This window comes from Cheilinus undulatus, linkage group 15, assembly GCF_018320785.1.
Source record: "Cheilinus undulatus linkage group 15, ASM1832078v1, whole genome shotgun sequence".
Lineage (NCBI taxonomy): Eukaryota > Metazoa > Chordata > Actinopteri > Labriformes > Labridae > Cheilinus > Cheilinus undulatus.
The window spans coordinates 45,897,157-45,923,863 of record NC_054879.1 but is presented as its reverse complement, the minus strand read 5'-3'; the positions used below and the strand labels follow the sequence as shown (position 1 = coordinate 45,923,863).

At 37.8% G+C, this 26,707-nt stretch overlaps 1 long non-coding RNA gene across 2 annotated transcripts in view; it reads right to left on the bottom strand.

Moving 5' to 3' along the window:
- Nucleotides 1-19,285, bottom strand: part of LOC121522941 — a 63,099-nt gene extending 43,814 nt beyond the window's left edge. The window contains exon 1 of one of the 2 annotated variants that reach the window (XR_005993011.1): nt 19,202-19,285. This is a non-coding gene — a long non-coding RNA (uncharacterized LOC121522941). Of the gene's footprint in view, nt 1-19,021 lie in introns of both variants that reach the window. The other variant, XR_005993010.1, reaches the window with a different exon arrangement.
- Nucleotides 19,286-26,707: the final 7,422 nt, after the last annotated feature.

Below are 26,707 nucleotides of genomic sequence, written 5' to 3'. Positions count from 1 at the left end.
GGTTAAAAATATGTAAGGGTTTTGCATGAATACTGCATGAAAACATTAACTTCACTTTGCAGGGGAAAGAACCTACTCAGGTGTATTGCTCTTTCAAAAAATGGATTTTACTATGAGTGCTTCCATGCTTCCAGGAAATGTACCGAAAAATGCTTTGCCATCTCTTATTGAAACTGACAGGTAGGTCTGAGGGCAACTGTCCCCTCAAGGACAAACAGCAGCATGTGAACCTGGAGAGCTAAGCTGCTGTAAAAGCAGAATGTCACACACAGCGGCGGCAGTGGCGTGTTTACAAAAGGAAACTAAAGATCAGCACAGGGAGGGGAGATAAAGTGGCGAAGGGCGCCAGTTTAAGAACGAGCCAGTCAGTTTTGGTGTTTCTTTCAGGAATTTTCACACTTTTGGATTCAGGCTTGCCAAAAATCATCCTGTGAAATGTGTCATTCCAAGGTTTCTGACACTAGAAAAATTTGGATTCACCATTTTAAACTTTGATCACGACAAGTTAAGACTTTTGAAAGCCGTTTCTGGCGTTGCTGTGTCATCAGTTGGGGTAATTATTCATTCTGGCCCGGCTCAAAATATGCTTACCATCTGTTCCATTTTATTCCAGCTCCTGCCTGCCTCATGTTTAATGTATCTGTGCTAATGGCGGCATCCATGTACAGTACAATGGCCGTGTCCACATCAGGAAACCAGCTGTTTGAATGCCTTCAAAACAACCTTTTATCTGCATCATTTGCTCTGGCGCCTCCAAAATCCAGACTAATCATGAATAATCACCCTTCTGAAATATGTTTCATGAATTAAAGGCTGTTACATTTTCACTAGTTTCCATCCAAATTCCACATGTGACATGTTGGCATCATGTCAGTAATCTGACCATGCTGTGGCATTTCTATGACCTGTTTAAATCCTCTGCCGGAGGGTCAAATGTGAATCAATCTAATGAGATTATCCCCCTGAGAAATATGAGGGCCGTATGGAAGCCACATTTACTCATACTGTACGTTCACTCATACATGCAAATCCTCACATACGCCCACGCACATCACACTGTGCTCACATGATCATAAATCAAACAGTGAAGAGAATCTCACAAACAAGATGTCAGGAGGAGCTGCCTGTGATGGGAACAGACTCTGACCTTCCTCTGACAAATTATCACCACACAGGGAAAAGGTTTTCAACAGCAGGATTATGAATTTTAAGTCCTTAAGGCCTGTCACCCTGGAACTGTGTGTTCAAGATAAAGTAAAGTCAAGAGGGAAAAGCCAGAAGCTTACAGAAAGTTTGTGGGCTCTAGAGATTTTGGCTAAACTTGTAATCTCTCTCACTGTGTAATTACAAACTCATTCTGAAGGGACATCAAATAAGACATCTTTAAATCAGCTTTTGTGGGCATGTTGATAAAAACTAACAATATTTCTTTCTGGGCCTTTAATGCCTTTGTTGATAGCAGAGGACAGTAGATAGAATCAGAAACAGGGACGAGAGAGCTGGGGTGAGGAAAGTGCCACAGCTGGATTTGAGCCCGGGCCGTCCGCGTACATGGGGCAAGCCTTAGACCACTAGGCCTGTGCCCCGCAGAGTATTTTTGACAGAGTTTTTGTTTTATGATGCTCTAAATATCTTCTAATAGTGAAAGGTCTGGACTGCAGTTAGGCCAGTTAAGCAGCCAGACTTTTCTACTGTGAAGCCATGATGTTGTGACAGATGTGGTATGTGGTTTAGCATTGTCTTGCTGAAAAATGCAAGGCCTTCCCTTAAAGAGAACTGTTGTGGCAATTTTTCTATGCTGCTGATGAGAAATGAAATAGACACGTCTGCAGGCCGACAAAAAGGTTTTATTTCTTGCAAGAAGGTCAGTCGACACACACACGAGTGGTCAGTATGCTGAAAAGACCCAGAACCTGGGGAGACTAGAACATTTATGCTTGAGGAAACGATGATGTTTACTTCTGAGAAACTCTACCTCTCTAAAATGCTCCTTTTTTTCTCCAGTCAGTCACTGACGTGTTGCAATTGAGTTGCAAAATACTCTTCCAACTGTTTATCATTGGTACTACTTACTTTTCCAGCCTTCTGTTGCCCTGTCCCTACTTTTTTGAGATGTGTCGTTGAGCTAATATCTTTGATGGTGTGGTAAAATGTCACAGTTTTAACATCCGGGGTGTTGTTTGTTCTTTTGTGATAATATGGGTTTATGAGATTTGTAAATCAGTGCATTCTGTTTTATTTACATTATACACAGCGCCCCAACTTTTTTGGAATTGAAGCTGTATTTGTCAAAGAGCCTTGGATTAAATAATCATTTTTCTGCCTTCTCTCTAACTTGAGAGACATTGCAAGAATGACATAAATGTTTGATAGCCTGGTGTCAGAGGGACGATGCTACTTTATACTATATTTGCAAATGTTTGGCTCTGGACTCAAAATCTTCTGTCGCCAAATCCTCAGTGGGATGAATTTCAAATGCTCTCTGTGATGTGCCAAGCCAATCTTTCAATTTATCGTCTAATGATAGCCACTCGTATCAAAACATATTTGAATATGTGTTTTCCCGTTTGTGATCTGCTGCCGTGGAAATGTTGGCTCCGGACGCGCGGCCTGTAGGGGCCACATCAAATGGCTCTGGCTTTAAAGAAAGATGAGAGAGCAGCATCGTCTTAATCTTCTGCTCCCAGAAAGAGCCTTTGCCGCTACCTTTAATCACCTCGCTGCGAGTTCCCACTGCTGACTCACGCTTCCTCGTTTCATTTTATCCTCACCCAAAGAGAAGCACATGGCCTTGAAAGTAACCACAGTGGACAGCTGAGGTGGCTCATTAAGACAAGGCATGGCCAGGTCCAGGAAATATGCCTCCTAATGGCCTAATCAAGACATAATACTGGCGCACAATGCAAGGTATAATACTGCACATCAAGCTACTGCTCTCTCACAGGACCCTCCTTTAAGATGTCTCAGTGAACACCTCTCTCAGAGGGATAACCAGCGAGACTTTTTTTCAGGGAGGATCAGGAGAGGAGGGCGGAACTTTCTCTCAAGCAGGGAGGGCTAACCGAACCTGTGGGCGGGGCTAACTCCCCACATGACATCATGAGGGGAAATCTGAGAATGGCTTGGTTCAGCACACATTTTCTGAAAGATGGAGAAAGAGAGGGTGAGGAAATGGGTTTTTCTGATTCTTGGGGGGACTGTGGACAAGCCAGGGTCACATATTTTTATCAGAAAATCCTGAAAAATTGATTTTTGCATAATATGTCCCCTTTAAAGCATTAGATGTTGCACAAAGCATCATGTACAAATTCACATTTTAGGTAGTTTTTGTACATTTTACTTACATTTTAGCATTATCTCATGTAATAACTATGTTTGTAGTTAAAGGGATATTTCAACAGTTTGGCAAATTTGCCCATTGTCATAATCCCTATAGTCATAGGAGTAGCCTTGTTTCTTTTAGTTGTAGGTGCAAGCTGTTTTTAGATTGGCAGGACTGAGATGCGAGCTGCTCAGCTATGGAGACATATGGCTTTCCCTCATCAAACTCATCAAATACACAATCCAACAACTCCAAAACGCTCTCGTGGACAAGTTGTGACCTGCACATTCACCACGCTATGAAATAATAATGGAACATTACAAGACAGAGATGTTTTAGAGCCGGAACTACATTCCAGGCATGGCTGCTGGGAGGAGTGATTTCAAAAGTGCACGTTTAGTGCAGGTACTTCCGTCATCAAAACTTGAGAAGAAGACGAAGTCTGATCATGGCGGGCTTTGTGATGGACAACGAGGACAACTTTTTTTTAACCAACCAAGACCCACACCCGTATTTATTTGAGCCAGAACACACAGAAGAAGAGTTTTGGAAAGGTTTTGGAAGAAGAGAGCGCAAGAAGAGAGGCCAAGGCTGCTAAACAGCCAGGAGCTGAGGAGAGACTCAGAGCCGGCATGGATTGGTGGTGTAAATATGGGGCTTGCCAACCTATGCCTACAGAATCAATCTTTTCCAAAGTTTCCACTACGTTCAGCCGATGATACTCCAGGTGAAACCAAGTAACTACGGCACTGCCTGAGGTGCGCACTGTGTCACTCCGCTCAGTGGTTTACTCATGAAAGTAGTTCCAAGTATTTGCTTCATGTGTTGTAATGTTACATAATTATACGTTACTATTTCATAGCGTGGTGAATGTGCAGGTCACAACTTGTCCACGAGAGCGTTTTGGAGTTGTTGGGTTTTGTATTTGATGAATTTGATGAGAAAGCCGGGATACCATATGTCTCCGTAGCGATAGCTGAGCAGCTCGCATCTCAGCCCCGCCGATCTAAAAACAGCTTGCACCGACAACTAAAGGAAAAAAACTTATTACTGAGACAATAGGGATTATGGCAATGGGTGAATTTGCCAAAATGTTGAAGTATCCCTTTAGGGATGAACTCATTTTAACAATAATGTGTTAAAATGTCCACTTTAAATGATATTGTAATTGTCTTTGCATTCTGCGACCCCCCTTCACTATCTTACGGCCCCTCCTGGGGTCTAAACCCCCACTTTGGGGACCACTGAGGTAGATTTTGTGTAGTTTTCACAAGACAGCAAGATTAAAAGCTGTGTATATGAGTTAACATGAGACAACAATTTTCCAGTTTCTATAATAAATGTTTAGACTATGATTAAAGATGACCAGTTTTTAATAATATTTAGATGACAATATTTACTAATGCCTGAAGTCTTATTCTCAGTTACAGCATTTCAGTAACTCTTGTAAAACTGTGACTCCAAATGTGATGTCAAGGGGGGCTAAACAAATTAAATCTAAGCACAGATTTGAGGAGAATCTTATCTCAGTGGGGTAATATTGGTGTCAGATTCCTCCCCTGCAGCTACTGATGCTAAAGAGCTATCAAGCATGTGAGATGAGTGTCAATTCAAAGAAAAAACGCCACTTTTATCATCCCAAATGCTTAATAAAGTAGTGTTTTCAGACAGACGGCTATGTTAGGATCACTTTTATAAATAGAAGGCTCTTAAATGTAACTAGATTTCTGTCTTTTGCATTAGCAGAAATGTGCCAGGATTAATTCAGCAGGCTTCTGTCTGTAGGCTGAGCTCTATGCAGCAGGGAGTCACAAGAGGACTGCAACAGACTGTCAGTCTGCTGTGAAGTCAGCCAGATGGGAGACAACATCTTCCTTTCCTCGGGGAAAAGCAGTGGACAGAAACAGGTGAAGAGAAAGAGAAGGAGAGAGAATACAAAGAGAAGTGAAACAGAATTAGAGGGGCTAACTCTCGCTCCTGACACACGGATGTTTGGATGCCGCAGTCAAGCGGCAATCGGCCGGCGCTGGTTAGCTTCTGGATGATGGGAGACGGAGTTCAGTGTAGGAGCATGAATAAAACAAAACGTGGCGAAGAGGTGGACGAGCAGCAAGGTGATCTAGATGCTGGGAAAACATGTTTTGCTCCCTGAGAGGTTCCTGGCTGCATGCTGAGAGGTTGTAGAGACTAATATTTATACATGTTGGGTTAGTTAGACTGGAGCAGCTCATGATACAAAACCCTGCAGAATACATTTGTGTAAAGAGGGACTGGGAATAGAATAAATGTACGGATGTATCACCAAGGAGAGAGCTATAGTGGTGCATCTGAGGCCTGGAAAACAAAAGGGCATTGATAGTGCAAAGACCGAAGCTTTAAGGTCTACATAGCAGCCCACATGCAGACTGTTTCCCTTCATGGTGATTCAGAGCAGGCACAATTTCACAAGGCATCAGGAGCCATGATCTCCTGTCGATGAGAATATACACAGTCTGTCAGCAGCATGATGAGCAGCCTTTATATGGGCCATAAATTTCACAGCCGGACTCCGGCAACAACAATACATGTAACGCCTCGATCCATCACCTGCAAATAGATAACCTTTGCCTCTGCCCGCAGTGTGGAAATGCACTTCAGCTTTTTATAGCATGCTATCGCAAACCTGTGGTCCTGCTTTATTGCATTTCTTAAATATGTGCATTATTTACTTAATACACCTGACTGAGACTTAAATGTAGCTCATTATTCAACACTGTGATCCATGCATGCAGCTAGCTTTAGGAGAATTGATCCTCTCTTATTAAAACTATCATCTAGTGTTGACTTAATGGACCTGCCCGGATCATCAGTTTGTGACAACTCATTCAAAGGTATGATCAGCATGCATGATCCCCTCATTCTTGCATCATGCCATAGAAAGACATGCATACAAAGGCGGCGCTGTTAACTACATCTTATCCTATGACTGTACGCCATTAACCGCCTCACAATGGAAGAACAGGAGCGATTTCAAATGTGCTATAAATCTTTTAACAAAGCTTACATGGAAATGGCAAAGCAGATTATTAAAGGCGCCCATGAGATGGGGAAGTACTGTACAGTACATTCAAGAGGCGTTGCTAGGTAACCGCACTGCTTGGTGAGTCAATGAGCAATCCACAGGCTGTAAGAGGGGCTTCAATAGAAGAGACAGCCTCGCAGCCACACAATAATCTCAGTCCACATGGTCAGTGCAATTATGCTAATTAATATCATCCTTACAGCCACGCCAGAGGAAAAAAAATGAGCTGTTTTGCTCAACAGTTTAAATCAGACAACCAGGAGGTAGGAAGTTTTCTCCAAGGAGGCAGTTTAACACCTATGGTCATAAAAGGGAGGAGAGTTTCAGGGAGGAGAAAAAGAGAGGCAGAGGAAAAATAGAAGGGTGTGTGAGTCACAACAATGGACATGCAGGAGAGGTCAGAGTGTTATTTAACCTCCTGATTTCTTCTTCTTACTTCATGCGCAATCTAAAAACCTGCCTCTCCATCGTGGCATGCTTGGATAAAGCATGACGCCGTCGTGGCTGTCATGTATGATCAAAGGGAGGATGTCGTATCACAAGACACAAAAACACACCAGGCAGAGCAAATAATGAGTCACTTTTAATGAGACACAGCTCGCCTGTCAGGTGCAGAAGACTTTTACATTTTCCTGACGAGTACAAGCGTCTTTGCTCTGTAGGTGTTTGCTGTCTAATAGGTGGCCCTAGAACAGTGGTTTATAAATGGTGTGGTGAGGCACACCTGTGTGCCTTGAGGCAAGATTAGGTGAGCTTTGGGAAACTGGAAAACCATGTCAATAAAAAACTATGTAACTATGCACCTAAAGATTAGGAATGCACAGTATATTTTGCATAAAACCAATACCAACAATATAGGCTTTAAAAAGTACATATTAAAATCTCTGCTGATATTTAACACTGATATATATCAGCTAGATTTAATGGCCAATATCGACTGGAAATGTCAGCCTATATTGGTTTTTAATGTCAGCTTAAATCAGCACTGAATATTAGCCCATATTGGCTGTATATACTGGCCTATACGAGGTACAAGTGACAGCGATAATAGCTGTAAATACCACCCTAGATTAGCAGTAAATATCAACCTTACAAGATGTAAATACTGGCCTATTTCAGTGGTAAATAACAGCCATATCAGCTTTAAATAGTGACCTTTATCAGGTGTAAATATCAGTCATATCAGCTCAAAATACAGCTTATATATGCTATAAATATCAGCTTATATCAACTGTAAATAGCAGCTTATATCAGCTTTAAATACCAGCTTATATCAGCTGTAAATATCAGTCTATATCAGCTTTAAATACCAGCTTATATCAGCTGCAAATATCAGTCTATATCAGCTGTAAATATCAGTCCATATCAGCTTATATCAGCTTATATCAGCTGTAAATATCAGTCTATATCAGCTGTAAATATCAGTCTATATCAGCTGTAAATATCAGTCTATGTTGGTCATAAAAATCAGTCTATATCAGCTGTAAATACCAGCCTATATCAGCTGTAAATGGCAGTCTATATCAACTGTAAATATCAGCTATATCAGCTGTAAATGTCAGTTGATATAAGCTGTAAATATCAGTGTATGTCAGCTGTAAATATCAGTTAATATCAGCTGTAAATATCAGTCTATATCAGCTGTAAATAGTCTATATCAGCTGTAAATATCAGCCATATCAGCTGTGAATAGCGGTCTATATCAACTGTAAATATCAGTTTATATCAGCTGTAAATATCAGTGTATGTCAGCTGTAAATATCAGCTTATATTATCTGTAGATATCAGCCTAAATCAGCTGTACATATCAGTCTATATCAGCTGTAAATATCAGTCTATATCAGCTGTAAATATCAGTGTATGTCAGCTGTAAATATCAGTTAATATCAGCTGTAAATATCAGCTAATATGAGCTGTAAATATCAGTTAATATCAGCTGTAAATATCAGCTAATATGAGCTGTAAATATCTGTCATATCAGCTGTAAATATCAGTCTATATCAGCTGTAAATATCATCTTATATCAGCTGTAAATATCAGTCTATATCAGCTGTAATATCAGACTATATCAGCTGTAAATATCAGTCTATATCAGCTGTAAATATCAGTCTATATCAGCTGTATATATCTGTTAATATCAGCTGTAAATATCAGTTAATATCAGCTGTAAATATCAGCTAATATGAGCTGTAAATATCAGTTAATATCAGCTGTAAATATCAGCTAATATGAGCTGTAAATATCTGTCATATCAGCTGTAAATATCAGTCTATATCAGCTGTAAATATCATCTTATATCAGCTGTAAATATCAGTCCATATCAGCTTATATCAGCTTATATCAGCTGTAAATATCAGTCTATATCAGCTGTAAATATCAGTCTATATCAGCTGTAAATATCAGTCTATGTTGGTCATAAAAATCAGTCTATATCAGCTGTAAATACCAGCCTATATCAGCTGTAAATGGCAGTCTATATCAACTGTAAATATCAGCTATATCAGCTGTAAATGTCAGTTGATATAAGCTGTAAATATCAGTGTATGTCAGCTGTAAATATCAGTTAATATCAGCTGTAAATATCAGTCTATATCAGCTGTAAATAGTCTATATCAGCTGTAAATATCAGCCATATCAGCTGTGAATAGCGGTCTATATCAACTGTAAATATCAGTTTATATCAGCTGTAAATATCAGTGTATGTCAGCTGTAAATATCAGCTTATATTATCTGTAGATATCAGCCTAAATCAGCTGTACATATCAGTCTATATCAGCTGTAAATATCAGTCTATATCAGCTGTAAATATCAGTGTATGTCAGCTGTAAATATCAGTTAATATCAGCTGTAAATATCAGCTAATATGAGCTGTAAATATCAGTTAATATCAGCTGTAAATATCAGCTAATATGAGCTGTAAATATCTGTCATATCAGCTGTAAATATCAGTCTATATCAGCTGTAAATATCATCTTATATCAGCTGTAAATATCAGTCTATATCAGCTGTAATATCAGACTATATCAGCTGTAAATATCAGTCTATATCAGCTGTAAATATCAGTCTATATCAGCTGTATATATCTGTTAATATCAGCTGTAAATATCAGTCTATGTCAGCTGTAAATATCAGCTTATATCAGCTGTAAATATCAGTCTATATCAGCTGTAATATCAGACTATATCAGCTGTAAATATCATCTTATATCAGCTGTAAATATCAGTCTATATCAGCTGTAAATATCAGTCTATATCAGCTGTAAATATCAGTCTATATCAGCTGTATATATCTGTTAATATCAGCTGTAAATATCAGTCTATGTCAGCTGTAAATATCAGCTTATATCAGCTGTAAATATCAGCATATATCAGCTGTAAATATCAGCCATATTAGCTGTCAATATGCAACAAGAAATAATAGCTGTATACCTGCATCATACATTTAAGGTACTCATTTCACATAAACATAAACTGCCTATATTGTCCTCACATGACGTACAGCACAATTTGCTGTGTGTCACTAGGATAGGGGAAAATCATTCAGCATGTTCTATTCAAAAGATAAAGCCCCATTACAAATTCATTAAACTAGTGTATCACCTAGGGAATTATTGCACCTTAAAGCATATTTTGGAGATGAAATGTTACAGCAGGATAAATGTTATGACATATCAAATGTTATGCACAGTAAGTAATGTTGCATATAAAATGTCACCCTCTCAATCACATTGCAAATTGAATATTACTCACATGCTCATACTATCAAAAGTATCATAAAATAATGTGAAAATGTAACGCATTTACATAAAAATATCATAAAATATTTCAGTGATTTTGCCATAATATAATAGGACATCAAAGAAATGTGTGCATATTTCTGTGGTTTGTAATCCACATCGCCTTGGCACAGATTTACTCCTCTCCTATTTTCTGAATCATTCATAATAACACCAACCTGACACTTTCATTTACCTTCACAGATATCTCCAAGCTAATAGGATTATCCTGATCTGTCTTTTCACTGTCTTTTCCTGCGTGATCAAATAATATGAAATCATTCACAAACACAATCAGGACACTCTGCTTGTTTACATTTCCAGCTCTTCATAAAAAACTGAAAACCTATAGCATGCATAATGAGAAAAAGGGAATGCAAGGTAATCCCTCAATATGGCAAGACCACATGAAGGCACAGTGGCTGCAGGATGCCAGCCTGTTAGCCTCATGCATCTTCATTTCCAATGACAACACTGGGCTTTAATGATATTCAATTCAGGTATATGAAGCAAAGCGAGCCCTACAGAATCAAGAGGCATGCCCAGAAAAAGGCTTTAAAAGACTTGTATAGTTGTGTACCTTTGCCTCACTATAGACAACATAATCAGCATTTTATCGACTACACAATCTGCGCAGGAGGTGTCACTGTTTTAATTACTTTTATATCCTCATGCTAATTTGCAGCACACATCTGCAAACCAAACTAATTGTATGTATCAGTGTTTTATTGTGCTCTGCAGCTGCTCATTATGTGAATATGTCAGCCACACTGAAAATGTAATGAAACATGAAGCTTTAATGACTCCTTGACTGTAACCATATTACACTAAAGGACTCAAAAGGCAGGATATTTGGAATTAAAATGGAAATCATCTTATACCTGTTGATATCATTAATGCTGATTGCTTTAATGCTGACTTGCAGCTCCTCATCTGATTGGAGGTTTAACTATTATAAGGCAACACTGCTATCTAGTGCACAGAGGGAGAATTGTCAACACTTTTGCACATTTCAGGTCAAAATTGTCTGCATCTTCCTTTTGTCTTCTTGTAAATTTCTTAATAAAGAATTACTGTTTGCAACTTTCTTAAACTCATTTAACTCACTTAAAGTGGTGTAATTTCATAAAGAAAGGCTGATAAAGTGGAAAAGCTTATCATTTGTTTTCTAGATCAGTGATTCCCCATTGGGGTCGCGAGACACTGAAAAGGGGTCGAAAGATGCCTTAAAAAACTAAGAATATTTTTTAAATTACACTGTTGCCACTTTACAGCAATTTTGCTAGATTTTTGCCCATTTTTATCACTTTTTCCCAACAATTTTGTCAATTTTAAGATATTTTTGCCACTTAAAACCTATTTTTCCCCATTTAAAATCCCTTTCCAACACTTTTTCTGCCTGTTTTAACCAATTACACTTATGTTGCCTCTGGTGACCCATTATTGCACCTTTTACCACATTTTACGCCCATTTCAACCACATTGCTTATTTTTGCCAGTTTAACCAATTTCTGCCAATTTATATCAATTTTCCGCCCCACTTCACCAAATTTTCCACCCATTTATGCCAATTTAAAGTCTTTCAGCCACTTTTTAATTCCCCTTACCACTTTCTATGCCTGTTTTTGCCACTTAAACCAATTTTTGCCACTTTTTGCTTATTTTTTGCCAATTTTATCACATTTTTGCCATTTCTAACCGATTTCTGCTACTTTTAAAATCCAATTTCACCATCTTTTCCACCATTTTTTCCCATTATTAACCTCTTCTAGCCATTCTAGCCGTTTCTAACAAAAGGGATTTGAACCAATTTTTAAGAAGGCTATCTACCACAAAAATGAATAAAAATATACTTGCTTCTTTGGTAAGAGTGCTTATTTTTCAGGTTAAAGCTCTCCCTTTTATCCCCCTAATGTGCCGCCTTCTCTGCACATGACTGTTCTAGATTGTGCATGGCTGTGTTCAACCACCTTCAGGTACAGTAGGGGTCCCCGGTCTCTTGCACCTTTATTTTTGGGGTCCTGGGCTGAAAAGGTTGAGAACCCCTGTTCTAGATGATTCCCATTTTGTAAAATTGCACAGCTACACAAGAATAGTTGAGAGACTTTTCTCCCTCTGTGCTTTCTTTTCTCATCTGCCTCTACCCATGAGGCATCGCTGTGCTGTCGAAGATGCTCAGCTGGCGACCTCAGTGTGATGCTCCCTGCAGACCTTCAGTAAACCTCCAGAGCTTTAAACCATATGTCACATCATTGGTTTCCAACAATACAAACAGACTGACAGAGGTCTGTCCTCTTAAAGGTCTGGGTCTTTGAAAAGAGCAGCAGAAGCTTGGGAAAAGCTATATGAATACACAATGGACATATTTTTGATGAAGTCAAATAGATCATGCTCAACATGGGCTGCATAGTGATGCAGTGGTTAGCGCTGCTGCCTCACAATAAGAAAGCCTTTCTGTGTGGAGTTTACATGTCTTTTCTGTGCATGCATGTGTTCTCTACAGGTACACTATATTGCCAAAAGTATTCACTCACCCATCCAAATAATTAATATCAGGTTTTCCAGTCACTTCCATGGCCACAGGTGTATAAAATCAAGCACCTAGGCATGCAGACTGTTTCTACAAACATTTGTGAAAGAATGGCTCGCTCTCAGGAGTTCAGTGAATTCCAGTGTGGTACTGTGATAGGATGCCACCTGTGCAACAAGTCCAGTGGTGAAATTTCCTGGCTCCTAAATATTCCACAGTCAACTGTCAGTGGTATTATAACAAAGTGGAAGTGACTGGGAATAACAGCAACTCAGCCACCAAGTGGTAGGCCACGTAAAATGACGGAGCAGGGTCAGCAGAGGCGCATAGTGCCAACTTCATGTGGCCTTCAGATTAGCTCAAGAACAGTGGTAGAGAGCTTCATGGAATGGGTTTCCATGGCCAAGCAGCTGCATCCAAGCCATACATCACCAAGTGCAATGCAAAGCGTCGGATGCAGTGGTGTAAAGCACGCCGCCACTGGACTCTAGAGCAGTGGAGACGCCTTCTCTGGAGTAACCAATCACGCTTCTCCATCTGGCAATCTGATGGACGAGTCTGGGTTTGGCGGTTGCCAGGAGAATGGTACTTGTCTGACTGCATTGTGCCAAGTGTAAAGTTTGGTGGAGGGGGGATTATGGTGTGGGCTTGTTTTTCAGGAGCTGGGCTTGGCCCCTTAGTTCCAGTCAAAGGAACTCTGAATGCTTCAACATACCAAGAGATTTTGGACAATTCCATGCTCCCAACTTTGTGGGAACAGTTTGGGGATGGCCCCTTCCTGTTCCAACATGACTGTGCACCAGTGCACACAAAGCAAGGTCCATAAAGACATGGATGAGAGAGTTTGGTGTGGATGAACTTGACTGGCCTGCACAGAGTCCTGACCTCAACCTATTACAACACCTTTGGGATGAATTAGAGCGAAGACTGAGATCCAGGCCTTCTCGTCCAACATCAGTGTGACCTCACAAATGCAATTCTGAAAGAATAGTTAAAAATTCCCATAAACACACTCCTAAACCTTGTGGAAAGCCTTCCCAGAAGAGTTGAAGCAGTTATAGCTGCAAAGGGCATCATATTAAACCCTATGGATTAAGAATGGGATGTCACTTAAATTCATATGCGAGTCAAGGCAGGTGAGCAAATACTTTTGGCAATATAGTGTACTTCAGCTTCCTTCAAAAGACATGATTCATAGGCTTACTGCTAACTCTGAATGCCTGTAGGAATGAGTGTAAGCATGGATATAAAAATGTAGTGACTTAGAAAAGTGAAATGCTTGACCTGAGGAAAGTAATGACAGATCGTTTTGACAAAATCAGTCAACCAAAAAACAAAAATCAACAGTATTTAAAGTTTGCACAAAAATATTCATGTTGCACTGTATGACAGATTTTCATGCTTAAGTTAAAAATACTGGACCCAATTCAAAACCTATTGAAAGTTTCAGTTACCATATATGTGTCAGGGAATTTCAGATTTAATACAACAAACTCGAAAAAATACCATGCCTAAATTTTAAGGGGGGGTGGGGGGGCTCAGATGTCAGAGTTTTAGATTTTCTCAATCTCACCAACCCCTTGCAAAACATTGCCTTTCACACAGCTGCACAAACACATTCATATGCATACTCATACACCCCTTCCTCCCAATTTACATGTCACCTTCCTGAAGGCTGTCAAACATGAAAGATTTATCCTTTTTCTTTCATTCTCTGTTTGTTTTTCTTATTTCTTTTTGTTTCATCATTTTAATGTCTGCTCATTGTTTCAGTCTGTGATAAAAGTCTGTGATCTTTGCACAAGTCTTTATTTTCTTACTTCATTTAACGCTGTTTGCTTTGTATTGTCTGGCAAATGATTTCTGCAGGAGAGCAGGAAGATGTCGACTACACATAAGATATTCCTGTCCAAGTTGGGGTATATCTTTCTACAATGACATTTCAAAGATTTTATTTCTCAAGGATGAATTACAAAAACACTGGCTTATCCTCTAGTGCCACCATGTGGTTTACTGTTTCTATTGTTTAACATCATGCCCCTTTGTAACATAATATTGAAAAATAAAATCAGCCTCCACAAAACTGTACTTTTAGTGATTTATGACACTGATAGGGTGACTCCTAAGATTTTTAGAAGTGAAATAAAATCACGATAATGCTGTTCAGTTACACATCAGCTGAAGTGTGAGTATGGCAGTAGTTGAATGGTCAGAGGAAAAACGTCCATCAGCTGCCTATGAGGAGCAAAGAAAAAAACAAGTAATTAAATAGCTGGTTCTGAAATTAAGCCTTATACTATGAAAAAGGATAAATTAATCGAATAAGAGACTTTTTTGGTACATATTGTAGCTGAGTGAACCAACATAGTACGAAAAATATAACTGGCTGTTTCCTGATATTTACTTTTTACTTACTTGATGTAATTGACTGGCGCGCAGGTAGTTCCGCACTTCCGGTCTTCATTTCTGAACGGCACAGTGGCAAAAGTCGGTGTCAAAAGTAAACTACATTTTCCGTCGAATAATTTTACCTTCCCAGGACATTTTTACCGGACCCTGTAGGTGCGTGGAGAGAGGTAAGTACTGTGAAAGTAACGAGTTTTTCTTCTTCTAAAGTTCCGCTGCTTTAGTCTTTGACCGAGTGAAAAAATAGACCGTTATCAGTAGACGTTAGCTTACCGGAAGTTGTCAGTTAGGCTAACAGGTGATGGTGGCGCAGTTGAGTAAGATGCCGTTAAAGCTTGTGTCGGTTACATTTTATGAGAAATTTTCGAAGTTAGTTATTTTTTAAAAAAACATGCTCAACATCATAGACTTAGAAGCATTTTTGCTGTCACCCTTCTCTTGTGTTATCCTGTTGAAGACAGTATTAATCTATCTTTCAGTTATGCTAGCCTGCAACATAGAAAGCTAACTGTTAGCAACAAGTTAGCCCTTGACTTTGAACTAAATAAGCAGTTGGATAAATTCAAACCAGAGTGGAGGATTTAAAGTAGTTATTTAAACCAGGGGTTCTCAACTTTTTTAGGCCACAACCCCCAAAATAAGGTGCCAGAGACCCCCACTGTACCTGAGGGTGGTTGAACAGCCATGAACATTACAGAATAGTCATGTGGAGGCAAGGCCGTCCATAAGGGGATAAAAGGGAGGGCTTTCTGGGGCCCAGCCAAACTGGGGGTCCACGGAGGTCAACAAAACCATGGTCCATTGTAAAGTTAAGCTGTGATAGTCGTGTTTCATATTTAACCTGAAAAAAATTTTCTTATCAAAGAAAAAATATCTTTTTTATCACTTGTGTAGTAAATAGCCTTAAAAATGTAAATCCCCTTTGTTAAAAAAGAAAAAGAAAATTGGTTTTAAATTTGCTACAATGGATTAATAATAGCCAAAAATGGCGGAAAAGGTGGTGAAATTGGATTTTTAAAGTCGCCCAAATGGGTTAAAAGGGGCAAATCTAGACAACAATGGCAAAAAATTGGTTAAAGTGGCAAAAATGGGCATTAATAGAGGTAAAATGGAGGTAAAAACTGGCTGAAATGGCTTTAAATTGGCAAAAATGTGTGGAAATTTGGTGAAATGGGATGAAAAATAGTTAAAATCCAGCAAAAAGGGTTTCCTGAGAAACAAAAAAAATAAGCAGATATTGACAGAAATTGGTTAAACTAGCAAAAATGAGCATATCAACTGGGGAAATGAGGTTAAAATGGGCTTGAAAAGTGGTTAAAAGGGGTTAATAGTGGCAATAATGGGTCATCATTAAGCTTAAGTGGCAAGAATGATTTGGAGGTGGCAAAAACAGACGGAAAGAGTGGTGGAAAGGGTTTTATGAGTAAAAAATGGTTAAAAAAGAAAAAACAAACAAAAAACATTTAAGAACATTTAAAACTATTTAAATCGCTTATGGTTACAAGTCTTGTTAAATACAGGTGCATCTCTGTAGATTAGAATATCATCAAAAAGTTGATTTTATTTCCGTAATTCAATCCAAAATGTGAAACTCCTCTATAAATTCATCACACACTGATATGTTTCAGTAGTTTATTTCTTTTAATTTTGATGATTATGGTTAACAACTAATGAAAACTAAAAATTCAGTATCACAGAAGATTAGAATATTACTTTAAACCAATTAAAATATATATACTTTTAACACAGAAATCTTGGGCCACTGAGAATTGTTAGCATGTACAGCACTCAGTACTTGGGTTGGGCTCCTTTTGCATGAATTTCTGCATCAGTGACATAGAGGCGATCAGTCTGTGGCACTCCTAGGTTGCTCAGATAGTGGCCTTCAGCTCTGTGTTGTTGGGTCTTGTGTCTCTCATCTTCCTCTTCACAATACCCCAATGATACGGGAGTTTAGGTCAGGCGAGTTTACTGGACAATCAAGCACAGGGGTACCATGGTCCTTAAACCAAGAATTAGTACTTTTGGCAGCATGGGCAGGTGCCAAGTCCTGCTGGAAAATGAAATCAGCATCTCCACAAACTTGGTCAGCAAAGGGAAGCATGGAGTGCTCTAAAAGTTCCTGGTAGACGGCTGTGCTGAGACACAGTAGACCAACACCAGCAGATGACATGGCTCTCCAGACCATTACTGACTGTGGAAACATAACACTGGACCTCAAGACATTTGGATTCTGTGCCTCTCCTCTCTTCTTCCAGACTCTAGCATCTTGATTTACAAATGAAATGCAACATTTACTTTTATCTGAAAAGATGATTTTTGACCACTGGGTCCAGTCATTTTTGTCCTTAGCCCTGGTAAGATGGCTCAACACTAGGATTGGGACAGCTGTAGCCCATGTCCTGGATCTGTCTGTGTGTGGTGGCTCTGGAAGCACTGACTCCAGCTGCAGTCCACTCCTTGTGAAGCTCCCCCAAATTCTTGAATGGGTTTTGTTTCACAATCCTTTTGTTTTTTTTTACTACATTTTTCCTTCCATTCAGCTTTCTGTTAATCTGCTTGGATACAGCACTTTGTGAACAGCCAGCTTCTTTAGCTGTGACCTTCTGTGGCTTACCCTCCTTGTGCAGGGTGTCAATGATCATTTTCTGGACATCTGTCCAGTCAGTGTCTTCCCCATGATTGTATAGCTCCAGATCCAGACTGAGAGACCATTTAAAGGCTCAAGAAACATTTGCAGGTGTTTGGAGTTAATCAGCTGATTAGAATGGGACACAGTGAGTCTCCAGTACTGAACTTTTTTACAACATTCAAATTTTCTGGGATTCTGAATTTTGGGTTTTCATTAGCTGTAAGCCATAATCATCACAATTAAAAGAAATAAACACTTGATATATATTAGTCTGTGTGTAATGAATCTACAAGTTTTACATTTTGAATTGAATTACTGAAATAAATCAACTTTTTGATGATACTGTAATATATTGAGATGCACCTGTACCCAAGCCATGTAGAGTGCCCAAGATGTGACAGTGCTCCACATAGTAACCTTTTAAGAGGATTATTTCATATATTAAACAATGATGGGTTTTAACATTTAAGGATTTTGTTTATACTCTCATTAAATAGTTTACATTGAGTTAAATTGCAATAAATATAATTTTATTTAATATATTTGTGCATGTGAACTGCAGGCTTTTCTTTTTGGAATATGCCCTATAGAGCTGTGAAAAAATATCGATACGGCAACATATAGTGATACTTTGACATCCGATACAATATCGATACTTCAACTCCTAATATCGATTTTTTTTGTAAAAAGTAAAAACTCATATTTTAGCTGAGTGAACACCTGCACAATTCAAAGCAGACATTTGGAAGCATTTAGGCTTCAAAGTTAAAACGGAGACACAAACAGCGAGTTAAAGAAAGGAAATGCCGTTTGCAAGCTCTGTCTTGCTGCCGTGAAATATAGCAGGAACACCACCAATGTATTGTGTGATTTACATATACATCATCTCTATATTTTTCTTAGTTAACTGTGTAGAATATCACAATATATCACAATATCATGATATCCTAATATATCGTGATACTATCGTATCGTGACCCAAGTATCGTGATGCGTATCGTGAGGTTCTTACCACTACTCACCCCTAATATCCTGTGGTTTAAGTATTTCTCTTTCAGTCATACATGCTTGTTATGGCCTTTTAAAAAGACAAACTAACAATTAGCTAAGGCTTGAACACAAAGAGACCAGCAACATATGAATAACAGACATGAGCAACACATTGAAAATTTGCAAACATATCCAAACCTTATTGATTAAACCGATCAATCATTGAATAAATTAAATCAGTGAAACAAAAGGGGCTTTAGGCACCAGCAAAAAAGACCAAAAGAAGGCTGGTGAACACGGCTTACCTGCAAAGGGTCTCTGGACCAGCAACCACCAAAACAAGGCTACCTTACCAAAACTATCTACCGCAAACTAGAGCCCAAACTAAAACAACAAAACCCATCAATCTAAACGTGCATAAGAGAAAAGTAAGGTGCTTAGAAGTAATATTAACTAACTGAGAAGGAAAGGGATAACTAACAAACCTTCTCACACATCCAGGGGTGTGTCAGTCACATGCTCCTCTCCCCTCCACTCTTGAGTGTGGATTATGCTCAGGTGTGCTGGAGCCTACAGGTAGAGGGAGAAGGAAATCTAGAGCCAGGGAGAGAGGAGGCGTGCAGAAAGCCAGCCACACTTAACACTGCTGAAACCTGTCTGACTTTGGTCATTCACTATTTTTCTCTCTAAACTTGACTAAACCAGTCACCTCTGTGTTTGAGTGAATGATTAAGATAATGTTTTTCTTAATCAAAATAAGAATGACATAAATTTGATCGTTCCTGTTTACTTCCCAGTGACTGTTCCCCTGTCTATCCGATCATATGTGGACTATCATCTTGATTATTACAGCAGTCTGAATCAAGTGGGACATCTGCTGTGTTAGAATGCATCAGTGAGATGTCAGTATCTGTGTGATTCATATCTAATACATTTCCATTAGAGATTCAAGATAATATCTGTATGATATCAGGATGGGCAGATATGAACATTCCTGCTGATATTTACAACTGATGCATTTAAAATCGACATCCAGTGCATTCAGAAAGTTTTCAGACCCCCTTCACTTTTTTATCTCATCATGACAAGTGCAAACACAATTAAAACTGCATCAAAATTGCAATTTCAGCTGAAATTGCGTTGGGATGCTGAGAGCTGAATTGTGGAAGAACTGCTAAAAATAGCCAAAAGCACAAATATAGCTGAAAATAGCATAAAAATAGCATAAAATAGCATAAAATGACATAAAAGTAGCTGAAAATGGCATTCAATAGCTCAAAAAAGGATAAAAATAGCAGATTTTGGCCTCAAAGTAGCTGAAAATTGCATTCAATGGCTAAAAAAAACATTGATATAGCTGAAATAGCGATATTTTTAAAATGATAAAAGTTAGAAATGAGAAAAGTCATCGCAGTCGAATGACGAAGAAACTGAAGTTTTTAAAGTTTAAACGGCGTTGATATGACAAAGTATGAATGAGGAGATACCCGGCGTGGAAGAATAATATAAACAAAATGGCCGACGCCAATATCAATAGTGTGGATGCTCAGCATCCCCACTAATAAGCAAATTTATTTTTAAAACCCCTGAAATATGATAATGACATAAGTATTCAGACCCTTTGCAAAAACACCTAAAATGTAGCTCAGGTCCTCCTATTTCCCTGGATCTTTGCTGAGATGTTTCTACACCTTGATTGGAGTCTTCATGTAGTAAGTGAAATTAATTGGACATCATCGGGAAAGGCACACACCTCTCTGTAGACGGCTTCACAGCTGACGATGCATATCAGAGCAAAGACCAAGCCATGAGGTCAGAGGAGCTGCAGAGACAGGATCGTTGCAAGGCAGAGAACTGGGGGAAGATTACAAAAAAGTTTAGCTGCACTGAAGGTTCCCAAGAGCACAGCGGCCTCCATAATTCTCAAACAGAAGACATTTGACGGAAGCAGGACTCTTCTAAGAGTTGATGCTTTCAGTGGCAGACGGAGAGAAGGCTACATGCTGGTGCTTTGCTTTTTTCTGTATGTAATGCAGAAATCCAACAGTTCACTTAAAATAAACATTACCCAACACTGGGAAGGTATCTCTGTGAACAAAAACAAGTGTTTTAGATCTGCAGGTGTATTTATGTTATTCTGTGATCAGTTGATCATCATCTAAGATGACATAATGGCTCTTTTTACCAACCATATTAATTCTGTTCTTATGAACATCTACGGCCTGCTGCTGTGGACCCACCTGTCTACAGCTGCTTCATCCACCAACATCATAGAAAAGTTAAAGGGAATCTAAGAGCAGCTGTGTTGGAGTTATTCATTTCTGTCCTCTCTATTTTATTAAATTAACTGTTAGTGGTAATATCAGAGTGTTCTTATCAAACATGGTTATTACTGCTCGTTCTTCATGTATTGCCAACGTCATTACTAGTGTTAAAGCCATATCCAAGAAAATAGAAGATGGATTTATGGCCAGAGCAGACATAAATGTATCCTCTTCATTGTTGTTGTTGCTCTGCTTATTTTCTCACTTTCTGCACCTTCTCTCTCTCTCTACCTTCTGGTTCTTCTTGAGGTTCCTCTCTGTTAAAGGGAAGTGTTTCTTACCTTTTAAACTTTGCTACATGTTGCTTAGTGCTGAGCTCATGGTGGATCAGTGTTGGGTCTTTATACATGATAAAACAAAGATTACAGTCTAAAACAGTGGTTCTCAACTGTTGGGTCAGGACCCAAAAGTGGGTCACAAAGCTGTTTCCAGTGGGTCATGAATGTGTGCAAGGAAAGGAAAAAAAAGAATGGCAAAAAGTCTGACATACAGAAGAACGAAGTGGACAGAAGCACATCCATACATTTGAGGTTTTCCTGTGATGATGAGCAAATTTTGGTATCCCAGATTTTAAAATATCTGTTTACTTTTCCTCAGATGAAAAGAGCTGGTTTTCCTAAGATAAGTAAGATTTTACTCAATAAATTTCCAAATTTCCATGCTTTTTTGTTTTTGGAAAAGCAGTAAAGCCAAATGTGTGCACGCAGGTCCATGCATAATGGTTTGTCTAGTTAACATTTTTTATAGCCTGTCTCTGTGTTGAAAAATGTTTTTTTCTATTTAGGGTTCAGTCTGCTAAAGTTTTCATGTCATGAAATTTATTTTAATTGCTTGAACATTTTTGAAACTTTGGGTCGTGGTTTCTCACTAGGAGATAGTGGTGGGTCCTGATTAGGGCTGGACAATTAATCGCAAATCAGATTAAATCGCAATAAAGCCTGCTGTAATTTTCAAATCGCAGAAGGTGCAATAATTTCTTTAACCTGAAATTTTTGTCAAAATACCAGTTTATCTTTTTTTGCAGCAGCAGAGACCTTATGCATTGTATATCATGCAATCACTCTTTTTTTAGAATAGTACACAAAAAATCACATTTTCTTCTTTTTTGTATGTTTTTCTTTAAAAAATATAATATAATTCCTTTTAATACAACAGTGCATATTCAATTTGCAAAATGAGTCAAAATCATCCCAATTAGATATTTTTCAAAATTTTTCAGCCCTAGTTTAATTTAATATTGTGTTGATTATATTTTAGAAAACAAATGGGATGAGGAACTTAAGAAAAGGTTGTATTAAAATTAAAATGTAATTTTCAATATTGGGTAAAAAAAAAATCATAATTAGATTATTTTCTCAAATCGTTCAGCCCTAGTCCTGATGCTTGACCAGTTGAGAACCAGTGGTCTAAAATGTCTTGATAACCCTGGTTCTGAATCCCCACCATACAAATGAAGACTTGCAATAGAATACATTAATTTAAATCTGTCTCAGGAGTTTTGGTGTATGGGCATGACATATTTCTATCATACCAGCTAAATTTTCACTGAAAATGTCCTGGGGAATGATCTCTAGAAAAGACTTGGAACTCTGATTATTGTGTCCATTTCACAGAACGTTTCAGTCGTAACCTTAATGAGAAATGCAAAATGTAGGCCGATAGCAAACCCCTGCCCCACAGTGTCTCCTAAAGCCTAGGAAAGCACTGTATAGTTTTCTCTGAAAATTACATCTTTAAGTTAGCATCATTGTATAATATAATTGTAAAATCTGTTAAAACTGTTTGAGCATTTTACAGAGTATAGAATCTGGAATGAATGAATAAAAGACATTTATTCGGTTCACTTGCAACAAATAAAACAATTTACAACAGTAAAGTGAAATTTCTGAATTTCCAAAGTAACAGAAAGGGTGTATGCTGAAGCTGATCTTACAGAAACTTAACCATGACAGAAATAAGTGCATAGGAAGAACAATGCCGATGCATTGTTGTTGTTTATCTTGTCTATGCAAACCAAAAATGCATACATGGGTCAATGACCTGACGTGTCCATTTTGGTGTCCAAAGCATATTTTTGATATTAGAATACATACTTTTAAACTAAATGTACATAAGTCTATATGATTTAATCCCCCCTCTTTTTTGAATACTAGTAGTATATATTATATGTAATAGAAATTTGAGGATCTACGGAGCTCAAAAACTGTCAAAATGTCATTCAGGATAACTGTCCGCACCTAAAATCAAGGTAAAAAATGTTCCAAAAACATTTAAAATCTCAATAAAACTTTCAGTTAATCCAGTGGGCATAATTGTGTGATTGTTTACAAGTGTGCATAAACATATGGTGAGAATACTGCTCTTCTATTCATTTTTATGTGTGAAACACTTTTGTCCCAACTTTGTGATTTTAGCCAATGTCATTCGGGATAACAGGCATTCAGGAGCAATTTTACATCTTACAGAATTCCCGTAGTCATGTGACATTAAGTTGCATTAAAAAGGAGTTTCTTAAGAACCTTATGACTGTGAAAAAAGGTCAGTAAAGCTCTCTTAAAATATTGATAGTTTGACCTTTTTGGTGACTGGTGCAATATGACACAAAATTCTGTCATACAGGACAACACTCAAAACACTTAACTACTGTTGTTTTATTTCAGATTGGCATACTTGATGTGAAAGATGACACTAAAATGTTGAAGAAGAAGGTTGTAGTTTTTTATATATGGCTAAGTACCTGCCTGTTAAATAAGCATATACTTAAACCAGGGGTGTCAAACTCAATCTCAGTAGGGGCCGAAATCTGAATTTAGGTCTAACCTGAGGGCCTAACAGGGTAGACATTTAACCAAAAACTGTCACCGTGTTTCTACAGGTGATGAATTATAGGGAAAATAAACAGTGATGTTAAAGGATTTTAAGATTTCTGAAAAAAACAAATCAAAATGATTAAATATCACAGCATCAATGTTACTGTGTGTTCATGTCAAATAAATGCTTAATGAATAAATAAATGAGTAAAAGGCTCAAAATCTGAGATAAAAAGTCAACTTTATAAGTCCTAAAGGTCAAAATACAAAATAAAAGGCCAAAATAAGGGTTTAAAAGGCAAATATATGAGCTAGAGACTTAAAATGACAAGTTTAAGGGTCAAGATATAAGATAAAATACAAAATCAAGAGCTTACAAGGTCAAAATAGAAGATAAAATTCAAAATTGTGACTCTAAAAGGTCAAAATATGAGATCAAATTCTAGATCAGGAGTTTAAAAAGTGCAAATATGGGATTAAAAGTCAAAGTTATGAGTTTAAAAGATCACAGTATGACTTAAAATGAAAAATTGTGAATCGTAATGGTCACAATATGAGAGAAAAGGTCAAAATTCTGAATTTAAAAGGTCAAAATATGAAATAAAAAGTCAAGATTCTAAGTTTAGGTCATAATCTTGGGATGCAAAATGAAAAAATGAAATGAAAACACAACTTAATGTCTTTCCCTCATGCTGACTATTTCTACTCTCTACTTTTTCAGATTTTTATGACTTAACAGGTAGTTTTTTTTTAAATCTTCAGGGTTAAATTTACATTTTTATTGTGGAGGAAATCTGCAGACCTCATTCAGGTGAGCCACTTCTAATTAAAATATGAAATGATCTTGCGGGCCAGGTAAAACTGCACTGTGGGCCACATTTGGCCCCCGGGCCTTGAGTTTGACACCTGCGACTTAAACACTTTAACATAAGTTTAGTATTTGTCTATGAAAGACTTGGACACACACAATTTTTCGTCTTCTCTTCCCTGCAGTGCAGCTGTTCTCTGCTCTTCCTGACACATTCTACATTTTGCCCACTAGATGTCAGAGAACTCCCACATTTAAAAAGACATTTTCTACTCATAGCAACACCATGCCATTCACTTTCCTTTAACCTTAAATGATGAAAATAATTAAAACTATGACCTCTCATTATGTCTCTAATCACATGCCCTCATGTCTCAGTGCCTTAAGGAGCATTAAACTGAATATCCACATTCAAATTCAGTTTAATGCTCCTTAAAATACTCATGAAATTTCATTCTTTCAAACTTAGATTATTATTAATTTTTTTTTTTTTTTTTGATTAAAAAATCAAATATGGTACAATATAGAAATCCTTCTTTATTAAATTTCTGGTCTAGTAAAGCTGATTTAGATTTTTGAATTCTGGCGTCCTTGACTTTTCTACACAGCTACCAAAAGAGGGAGACATTACATCAAAAATACAGCAAAACATGAGCTCTGCATAAGAAACCTCCTGATATAGTGCAAGTCTGATCCTCTGACTCAGTTCTCTCCACTTCCATCTCTTTGTACAATTAAGTTTGTGGATGAAATCATTCAGCAGATTATTGCATTCTTTTATTTTTTTTAATTAACTGGGCACACTTAACCCTTCATCAAAAATATGTGCTTTGTCTTCTTTTCAGTCTCCAAACACAGATGTTCCCACCTTACTTCTTATAAAGTTCCTGAGTGTGAAGCTGGCACTAAGAGTCATGTGTGACTGCAGTCAGAAGATGGCAATGGTGTCAGGTTATTTCCTTGCTGTCAGTGTTGGTGGGCTGGACAAGCAGCCCGTTCCGTGGTGAGCACGGGTCCTTTCTGCCTGCTGGAGATCTTGTACTGGCTGCTTGAGTCAGCCCTAAGCCGCTCTCCCCACGCAGGGTTCCCTTCACCAGCGTTCACCTAAATCTGTCACACAGATTTGACACTGCGTCACTTGGAGTGCACTCTGAAATGACATGTATATAATGTGGAATATTGTGCACATTTACAGCCTGGACTTCCCTGAGAGCATTTACGCTTTGCTTTTTTTAATGTGGGGAAAATAAAACTGAAGTCAAACAAATGGGTAAAACCTTTTTAAATGAAGATGTACAATTTTACACTGAAATTTAACACAAAGCAATACATATTCCTGTTTAAATGATAAATATTTCTGTATTGCTTGCAGCAAAGATGCATTTTATTTATTGCATAAAACATTTAGATTGAAAATAATTGTTTTTGAGAGCACAGACTGAGTGAGATGTAATTTTTAAAAATTGTTTTATTTGATCCCTATGCTAGATTTTCACGATATATAAAAAAGAATGATGTCCATATGTTTCTGTGGCCAGTCAGAATTTTCACCGTCAAACTTTGGCCAGCTTATGACGATAAACCAAACAACCCACATCAGCTTCAATAAGCCTGTTACCTATTTATGCATGAGAAATTACTCTAAATGGTGTCCTCTATCTTTTTCACTATGAGAAAACAATATACACTGATCCTGATTTTAAAATACATTAATTTTAACACCCATTTTCTAACTAAAATTTTTAAAAAGTGTAAAGGAAAATACATGCTTCATTAAATGTTGTGTTAAAAATTTCATCAGTATATTTTCAGATATATATGCACATTATCTTTGTAATTGATCTATTTGATTACTTTTAAAGTTAAGATGCTCATAAAAAATAAATACATTTACTGCTCTTTATTATGTCTTTGCAACAAGAATTCAATATCTTATCTAAAAAGACTGAAAATCTCTGTCAGCATTCAGGCTTTATCCAACATCCTCTGTCTGAACTTGTGTTTTTCTTGATTCAAAGCTCCTGCCTGGAGAAGTTCTGCAAAAAAATC